The following is a 7,823-nucleotide window of genomic DNA, read 5'->3' as shown; positions in this document are numbered from 1 at the left end:
TCGGCGCAAAAGGGCGCTCCGCGACCTCGCCGAAGTCTGCCAAGTGGCAGCAGTAAATCCTTGGAATGACACGGCGATCACTTTCAATGCCGATGACGAACCAAGATCCCGCTCAGTCCGGGCACCAGCCGCTTTGGTCCTAAACCCAATTGTAGACGGCTTTTGACTCACTAAAGTGCTAATGGACGATGGCAGCGGACCGAACCTCATCTACGAAGACACGCTCAATTAAATGCAAATGGACAGGAGTTGCATTGAGCAAAGTACCACAACCTTTCGAGGTATTATCCCTAATCCGGAAGCAAGATGCTCAAGAAAAATCAAACTCGATGTGGTATTCGGCACACCAAAAAACTATGGCTCCGAAGATTTACTCTTCCATGTGGCACCTTTCAACAGCGGGTATCACGCCCTGCAGGGGTGAGACACATTCACACGCTTCCAGGCCATACCCCACTACGTGTATATGAAGCTCAAAATGCCCAGGCCCAATGGAGTTATTGTTGGGGAACGTAGTAATTTCAAAAAAAATCCTACGCACACGCAAGATCATGGTGATGGCATAGCAACGAGAGGGTAGAGTGTTGTCCACGTACCCTCGTAGACCGTAAACGGAAGCGTTATGATAACGCAGTTGATGTAGTTGTACGTCTTCACGATCCGACCGATCCAAGCACCGAACGTACGGCACCTCCGAGTTCAGCACACGTTCAGCTCGATGACGATCCCCGGGCTCCGATCCAGCAAAGCTTCGGGGATGAGTTCCGTCAGCACGATGGCGTGGTGACGATGATGATGTTCTACCGGCACAGGGCTTCACCTAAACTCCGCGACGATATGACCGAGGTGGAATATGGTGGAAGGGGGGCACCGCACACGGCTAAGGAACGATCCGTAGATCAACTTGTGTTACTGTTCCTAGAGGTGCCCCCCTGCCCCCGTATATAAAGGAGCAAGGGGGGAGGGGGCGGCCGGCCTAGGAGGGGCGCGCCAAGGGGAGTCCTACTCCCACCGGGAGTAGGACTCCCTCCTTCCTTGTTGGAGTAGGAGAAAGGGGGAAAGAGGGGGAGAGGAGGAAGGAAAGGGGGGCCGCACCCCTTGTCCAATTCGGACCAGAGGGGGGCTGCGCGCCTCCTTCCTTTCGGCCTCTCTTCTCTATTCCCGTATAGCCCAATAAGGCCCATATACTCCCCGGCGAATTCCCGTAACTCTCCGGTACTCCGAAAAATACCCGAATCACTCGGAACCTTTCCGAACTCCGAATATAGTCGTCCAATATATCGATCTTTACGTCTCGACCATTTCGAGACTCCTCGTCATGTACCCGATCTCATCCGGGACTCCGAACTCCTTCGGTACATCAAAACTCATAAACTCATAATATAACTGTCATCGAAACCTTAAGCGTGCGGACCCTACGGGTTCGAGAACTATGTAGACATGACCTAGAACTATTCTCGGTCAATAACCAATAGCGGAACCTGGATTCTCATATTGGCTCCTACATATTTTACGAAGATCTTTATCGGTCAAACCGCCTAACAACATACGTTGTTCCTTTTGTCATTGGTATGTTACTTGCCCAAGATTCGATCGTCGGTATCCAATACCTAGTTCAATCTCGTTACTGGCAAGTCTCTTTACTCGTTACGTAATGCATCATTCCGTAACTAACTCATTAGCTACATTGCTTGCAAGGCTTATAGTGATGTGCATTACCGAGAGGGCCCAGAGATACCTCTCCGACAATCGGAGTGACAAAACCTAATCTCGAAATACGCCAACCCAACATGTACCTTTGGAGACACTTGTAGTACTCCCTTATAATCACCCAGTTAGTTGTGACGTTTGGTAGCACCCAAAGTGTTCCTCCGGTAAACAGGAGTTGCATAATCTCATAGTTACAGGAACATGTATAAGTCATGAAGAAAGCAATAGCAACATACCAGACGATCAAGTGCTAGGCTAACGGAATGGGTCATGTCAATCACATCATTCTCCTAATGATGTGACCTCATTAATCAAATGACAACACATGTCTATGGTTAGGAAACATAACCATCTTTGATTAATGAGCTAGTCAAGTAGAGGCATACTAGTGACTATATGTTTGTCTATGTATTCACACATGTATCATGTTTCCGGTTAATACAATTCTAGCATGAATAATAAACATTTATCATGAAATAAGGAAATAAATAATAACTTTATTATTGCCTCTAGGGCATATTTCCTTCAGTCTCCCACTTGCACTAGAGTCAATAATCTAGTTCACATCGCTATGTGATTTAACACCAATATTCACATCTGCATGTGATTAATACCCATAGTTCACATCATCATGTGATCAACACCCAAAGGGTTTACTAGAGTCAATAATCTAGTTCACATCGCTATGTGATTAACACCCAAAAGAGTACTAAGGTATGATCATGTTTTGCTCGTGAGAGAAGCTTAGTCAACGGGTCTGTCATATTCAGAGCCGTATGTATTTTGCAAATATTCTATGTCTACAATGCTCTGCACGGAGCTACTCTAGCTGATTGCTCCCACTTTCAATATGTATCCAGATTAAGACTTAGAGTCATCTGGATCAGTGCCAAAACTTGTATCGACGTAACCCTTTACGATGAACCTTTTTGTCACCTCCATAATCGAGAAACATATCCTTATTCCACTAAGGATAATTTTGACCAATGTCCAGTGATCTACTCCTAGATCACTATTGTACTCCCTTGCCAAAACAGGGCAGAGTATACAATAGGCCTGGTCCATAGCATAGCATACTTTTATAGAACCTATGACTGATGCATAGGGAGTGACTTTCATTCTCTTTCTATTTTCTGCTGTGGTCGGGATTTGAGTCTTACTCAATTTCATACCTTTGCAACACAGGCAAGAACTCTTTCTTTGACTGCTCCATTTTGAACTACTTCAAAATCTTGTCAAGGTATGTACTCATTAAAAATCTTATCAAGCATCTTGATGTATCTCAATAGATCTTGATGCTCAATATGTAAGTAGCTTTGCCGAGGTCTTTCTTTGAAAAAACTCCTTTTAAACACTTCTTTATGCTTTGCAAAATAATTCTACATTATTTCTGATTAACAATATGTCATTCACATATACTTATCAGAAATGTTGTAGTGCTCCCACTCACTTTCTTGTAAATACAGGCTTCACCGCAAGTCTGTATAAAACTATATGATTTGATCAACTTATCAAAGCGTATATTCCAACTCTGAGATGCTTGCACCAGTCCATAGATGGATCGCTGGAGCTTGCACATTTTGTTAGCACCTTTAGGATTGACAAAACCTTCTGGTTGTATCATATACAACTCTTCTTTAATAAATCCATTAAGGAATGTAGTTTTGACATCCATTTGCCAAATTTCATAAAATGTGGCAATTGCTAACATGATTCGGACAGACTTTTAAGCATTGATACGAGTGAGAAAATCTCATTGTATTCAACACCTTGAACTTTGTCAAAAACCTTTTTCGACAAGTCTAGCTTTGTAGATAGTAACACTACTATCAGGGTCCGTCTTCCTCTTGAAAATCCATTTATTTTCTATGTCTCGCCGATCATTGGGCAAGTCAATCAAAGTCCATACTTTGTTCTCATACATGGATCATATCTCAGATTTCATGGCCTCCAGCCATTTTGCGGAATCTGGGCTCATCATCGCTTCCTCATAGTTCGTAGGTTTATCATGGTCTAGTAACATGACTTTCAGAACAGGATTACCGTACCACTCTGGTGCGGACCGTACTTTGGAAGGCCTACGAGGTTCTGTAGTAACTTGATCTGAAGTTTCATGATCATCATCATTAGCTTCCTCACTAATTGGTGTAGGAATCACTGGAACTGATTTCAGTGATGAACTATTTTCCAATTCAGGAGAAGGTACAGTTACCTCATCAAGTTCTACTTTCCTCCCACTCACTTCTTTCGAGAGAAACTCCTTCTCTAGAAAGGATCCATTTTTAGCAACGAATATCTTGCCTTTGGATCTGTGATAGAAGGTGTACCCAACAGTTTCCTTTGGGTATTCTATGAAGACGCACTTCTCCGATTTAGGTTTGAGCTTATCAGGATGAAACTTTTCTGCATAAGCATCGTAGCCCCAAACTTTAAGAAACGACAACTTGGGTTTCTTGCTAAACCACAGTTCATATGTTGTCGTCTCAACGGATTTAGATGGTGCCCTTTTAACGTGAATGCAGCTGTCTCTAATGCATAACCCCAAAACAATAGTGGTAAATCAGTAAGAGACATCATAGATCGCACCATATCCAATAAAGTGTGGTTACGACGTTCAGACACACCATAATGTTGTGGTGTTCCAGGTGGCGTGAGCTGTGAAACTATTCCACATTGTTTTAATTGAAGACCAAACTCGTAACTCAAATATTCGTCTCCGCGATCAGATCACAGAAACTTTATTTTCTTGTTACGATGATTTTTCCACTTCACTCTGAAATTCTTTGAACCTTTCAACTATTTCAGACTTATGTTTCATCAAGTAGATATACCCATATCTGCTCAAATCATCTTGTGAAGGTCAGAAAATAACGATACTTGCCACGAGCATCAACACTCATTGGATCGCATACATCGGTATGTATTATTTCCAATAAGTCAGTAGCTTGTTCCATTGTTCCGGAGAACGGAGTTTTAGTCATCTTGCCCAAAAGGCACGGTTCGCAAGCATCAAATGATTCATAACCAAGTGATTCCAAAAATCCATCTTTATGGAGTTTCTTCATGCGCTTTATACCGATATGACCCAAACGGTAGTGCCACAAATAAGTTGCACTATCATTATTAACTTTGCATCTTTTGGCATCAATATTATGAATATGTGTATCACTACGATCGAGATCCAACAAACTATTTTCATTGGGTGTATTACCATTGAAGGTTTTATTCATGTAAACAGAACAACAATTATTCTCTAAATATAAATGAATAACCGTATTGCAATAAACATGATCAAATCATATTCATGCTCAACGCAAACGCCAAATAACATTTATTTAGGTTTAGCACTAATCTCGAAAGTATAGGGAGTGTGCGATGATGATCATATCGATCTTGGAACTACTTCCAACACTCATCGTCACTTCCCCTTCAACTAGTCTCTGTTTATTCTGTAACTCCTGTTTCGAGTTACTAATCTTAGCAACCGAACAAATATCAAATACTCAGGGCCTACTATAAACACTAGCAAGGCACACATTAATAACCTGTATATCAAATATACCCTTGTTCACTTTGCCATCCTTCTTATCCACCAAATATTTAGGGCATTTCCGCTTCCAGTGACCATTTCCTTTGTAGTGTAAGCACTCAGTTTCAGGCTTTGGTCCAGCTTTGGTCTTCTTCATGGGACTGACAACTTGTTTGCCATTCTACTTTGAAGTTTCCCTTTCTTTCCCTTTGCCATTTTCTTGAAACTAGTGGTCTTGTCAATCATCAACACTTGATGCTCTTTCTTGATTTCTACCTTCGTTGATTTCAACATCACGAAGAGCTTGGGAATCGTTTTCGTCATCCCTTGCATTATAGTTTATCACGAAGTTCCACTAACTTGGTGATGGTGACTAGAGAACTCTGTCAATCACTATCTTATCTAGAAGATTAACTCCCACTTGATTCAAGCGATTGTAGTACCCAGACAATCTGAGCACATGCTCACTAGTTGAGCGATTCTCCTCCATCTTTTAGCAATAGAACTTGTTGGAGACTTCATATCTCTCAACTCGGGTATTTGCTTGAAATATTAACTTCAATTCCTGGAACATCTCATATGGTCCATGACGTTCAAAACGTCTTTGAAGTCCCGATTCTAAGCCGTTAAGCATGGTGCACTAAACTATCAAGTAGTCATCATATTGAGCTAGCCAAACGTTCATAACGTCTGCATCTGCTCCTGCAATAGGTTTGTCACCTAGCGGTGCATCAAGGACATAATTCTTCTGCGCAGCAATGAGGATAAACCTCAGATCACGGATCCAATCCGCATCATTGCTACTAACATTTTTCAACACAATTTTCTCTAGGAACATATCAAAATAAACATATGAAAGCAACAACGCAAGCTATTGATCTACAACATAATTTGCAAAATACTATCAGGACTAAGTTCATGATAAATTTAAGTTCAATTAATCATATTACTTAAGAACTCCCACTTAGAAAGACATCCCTCTAATCCTCTAAGTGATCACGTGATCCAAATCAACTAAACCATAACCGGTCATCACGTGAGATGGAGTAGTTTTCAATGGTGAACATCACTATGTTGATCATATCTACTATATGATTCACGCTCGATCTTTCGGTCTCCGTGTTCCGAGGCCATATCTGCATATGCTAGGCTCGTCAAGTTTAACCTGAGTATTCTGCGTGTGCAAAACTGGCTTGCACCCGTTGTAGATGGACGTAGAGCTTATCACACCCGATCATCACGTGGTGTCTGGGCACGACGAACTTTGGCAATGTTGCATACTCAGGGAGAACACTTCTTGATAATTAGTGAGAGATCATCTTATAATGCTATCATCAAACAAAATAGAATAAGATGTATAACAGATAAACATCATATGCAATCAAAATATGTGACATGATATGGCCATGATCATCTTGCGCCTTTGATCTCCATCTCCAAAGTACTGTCATGATCTCTATCGTTACCGGTACGACACCATGATCTTCATCATCTTGATCTATATCAATGTGTCGTCACATGGTCGTCTCGCCAACTATTGCTCTTGCAACTATTGCTATCGCATAGCGATAAAGTAAAGCAATTATTTGGCACTTGCATCTTATGCAACAAAGAGACAACCATAGAGCTTCTACCAGTTGCCGATAACTTCAACAAAACATGATCATCTCATACAACAACTTATATCTCATCACGTCTTGACCATATCACATCACAACATGCCCTGCAAAAACAAGTTAGACGTCCTCTACTTTGTTGTTTGCAAGTTTTACGTGGCTGCTACGGGCTGAGCAAGAACCATTCTTACCTACGCATCAAAAGCACAATGATACTTCGTCAAGTTGGTGCTATTTTAACCTTCTCAAGGATAGGGCGTAGCCACACTCGGTTCAACTAAAGTTGGAGAAACTGACACCCGCTAGTCACCTGTGTGCAAAGCACGGCGGTAAAACCAGTCTCGCGTAAGCATACGCGTAATGTCGGTCCGGGCCGCTTCATCCAACAATACCGTTGAACCAAAGTATGACATGCTGGTAAGAAGTATGACTTGTATCGCCCACAACTCACTTGTGTTCTACTCGTGCATATAACATCAACGCATAAAACCTAGGCTCTGATACCTGTTGGGGAACGTAGTAATTTCAAAAAAAAATCCTACGCACACGCAAGATCATGGTGATGGCATAGCAACGAGAGGGAAGAGTGTTGTCCATGTACCCTCATAGACCGTAAGCGGAAGCGTTATGACAACGCGGTTGATGTAGTCGTACGTCTTCATGATCCGACCGATCCAAGCACCAAACGTACGGCACCTCCGAGTTCAGCACACGTTCAGCTCGATGACGATCCCCGGGCTCCGATCCAGCAAAGCTTCGGGGATGAGTTCCATCAGCACGGCGGCATGGTGACGATGATGATGTTCTACCGGCGCAGGGCTTCACCTAAACTCCGTGATGATATGACCGAGGTGGAATATGGTGGAAGGGGGGCACCGCACACGGCTAAGGAACAATCCGTAGATCAACTTGTGTTGTTGTTCCTAGAGGTGCCCCCTGCCCCCGTATATAAAGGAGCAAGGGGGGAG

The sequence above is a fragment of the Triticum dicoccoides genome, chromosome 6B (genome assembly GCF_002162155.2).
Source record: "Triticum dicoccoides isolate Atlit2015 ecotype Zavitan chromosome 6B, WEW_v2.0, whole genome shotgun sequence".
Taxonomy (NCBI): Eukaryota; Viridiplantae; Streptophyta; class Magnoliopsida; order Poales; family Poaceae; genus Triticum; species Triticum dicoccoides.
The sequence above is the reverse complement of the archived record's forward strand: the minus strand, read 5'-3'. Positions refer to the sequence as shown.